Here is a 2,500-nt window from a genome sequence, read left to right on the forward strand (position 1 = left end):
ATAAATTATTAACTTCGGGCAACGTCGGGAGCGCCGGTAATCATTAGATTTGTACGAAACGCGATTTGCGCCCCACGGTGGTTTTTAGTGCCGTCAAAGTCAGAAATCGTAGGAGCGGTGCTTTAACGGGCGGTCGTGATGATACTCCAGACAACACGACGCACGACGCCGTAAAACACTCGCGCGAGTCCAGACTGATCTCTGCCTCACCACGCAAGGGGTGCGCAAACTTGCCAATAATATATAATATTTATTCTTTTTCGTACGTCCAGCGACAAACGCCAACGAAATACCCAAATTCTCGCTCGTACGTTGATACCTTTCTCTTCATCGACCCGGCTCCGAAACGTTCTTCGCCATCTCCCCGAAAGGAGAGGTAAACGACGGCGGGGTTAGGGAATCTGAGAACAACGCAAGCAGTTTTAGGACAAGTGAACGACCCTCAGCCAGGCGTGGTCCAGGAATTTTATCCGTGGACCGCAATGTGCGTTCGAAATGTCGATGTTCATGTGTCCTGCAGTTCACACGTTGACGCGCAATTAGCTGCGTTCTTCATCGACCCACGAGCCAAGTGATCCACCGTTCAGGGTAATCATATACAATTTACAATTTTTCTCTTTGTATTTAAAAATGCTCCTTGTTCTTTGCTTTAAAAATATTCGATGTTCGCACCTCCGACCAGCGTATCGACGGAGGATTGAACGCGCCATATCGACGACAAAAGTTTCTTTTTGTTTCCTGAATGACGGAAAACCATCGTTCGACGGCCGGGCGTACAGTACATTCAAAAGCCTTTGCGCGTGGCTGCGACCAACGGGTATAATACACCCGTATATTCTTGGTTCCGAACAGTAACTTCACGCGCAATCGGGCGAACGCACGCGGCAGCGCCCATCGGTTGCTCGATGAAATCGATGCGATAAACTACAGCCTTCTCGGCTGGTCGTCGTTAGTCGCGCGAGCAACAGATGGCCGCACAATCGACGCGTCGTCGTTTGGGATTATTCGCCTCACGTTAGCCATGAGTATGTATATTATTCATTTACGAACGAACGCGGCAGCGTCCATCGGTTGCTCGATGAAATCGATGCGATAAACTACAGCCGTTTCGGCTGGTCGTCGTTAGTCGCGCGAGCAACGATGGCCGCAAAATCGACGCGTCGTCGTTTGCGATTATTCGCCTCAAGTTAGCCATGAGTATGTATATTATTCATTTACGAACGAACGCGGCAGCGTCCATCGGTTGCTCGATGAAATCGATGCGATAAACTACAGCCGTTGCGGCTGGTCGTCGTTAGTCGCGCGAGCAACGATGGCCGCAAAATCGACGCGTCGTCGTTTGCGATTATTCGCCTCAAGTTAGCCATGAGTATGTATATTATTCATTTACGAACGAACGCGGCAGCGTCCATCGGTTGCTCGATGAAATCGATGCGATAAACTACAGCCGTTTCGGCTGGTCGTCGTTAGTCGCGCGAGCAACGATGGCCGCAAAATCGACGCGTCGTCGTTTGCGATTATTCGCCTCAAGTTAGCCATGAGTATGTATATTATTCATTTACGAACGAACGCGGCAGCGTCCATCGGTTGCTCGATGAAATCGATGCGATAAACTACAGCCGTTTCGGCTGGTCGTCGTTAGTCGCGCGAGCAACGATGGCCGCAAAATCGACGCGTCGTCGTTTGCGATTATTCGCCTCAAGTTAGCCATGAGTATGTATATTATTCATTTACGAACGAACGCGGCAGCGTCCATCGGTTGCTCGATGAAATCGATGCGATAAACTACAGCCGTTGCGGCTGGTCGTCGTTAGTCGCGCGAGCAACGATGGCCGCAAAATCGACGCGTCGTCGTTTGCGATTATTCGCCTCTGGCTATCCGTGAGTATGTATAATATTCATATACGAACGAACGCGGCAGCGCCCATCGGTTGCTCGATGAAATCGATGCGATAAACTACAGCCTTCTCGGCTGGTCGTCGTTAGTCGCGCGAGCAACGATGGCCGCAAAATCGACGCGTCGTCGTTTGCGATCATTCGCCTCAGGCTATCCGTGAGTATGTATAATATTCATTTACGAACGAACGCGGCAGCGTCCACCGGTTGCTCGATGAAATCGATGCGATAAACTACAGCCGTCTCGGCTGATCGTCGTTAGTCGCGCGAGCAACGATGGCCGCACAATCGACGCGTCGTCGTTTGCGATTATTCGCCTCAGGCTATCCGTGAGTATGTATAACATTCATTTACGAACGAACGCGGCAGCGTCCATCGGTTGCTCGATGAAATCGATGCGATAAACTACAGCCGTTTCGGCTGATCGTCGTTAGTCGCGCGAGCAACGATGGCCGCACAATCGACGCGTCGTCGTTTGCGATTATTCGCCTCAGGCTATCCGTGAGTATGTATAACATTCATTTACGAACGAACGCGGCAGCGTCCATCGGTTGCTCGATGAAATCGATGCGATAAACTACAGCCGTTTCGGCTGATCGTCGTT

The 2,500-nt window shown here is 50.8% G+C and overlaps 1 non-coding gene across 1 annotated transcript; it reads right to left on the reverse strand.

Moving 5' to 3' along the window:
- Positions 1-436: 436 nt before the first annotated feature.
- On the reverse strand, positions 437-591 carry LOC143350626 (5.8S ribosomal RNA). Its single transcript, XR_013081187.1, has one exon. It is a non-coding gene; the product is annotated as a 5.8S ribosomal RNA (ribosomal RNA).
- Between the last annotated feature and the right edge of the window lie 1,909 nt (positions 592-2,500).

This window comes from Colletes latitarsis, unplaced genomic scaffold (assembly GCF_051014445.1).
Source record: "Colletes latitarsis isolate SP2378_abdomen unplaced genomic scaffold, iyColLati1 scaffold0007, whole genome shotgun sequence".
Taxonomy (NCBI): Eukaryota; Metazoa; Arthropoda; class Insecta; order Hymenoptera; family Colletidae; genus Colletes; species Colletes latitarsis.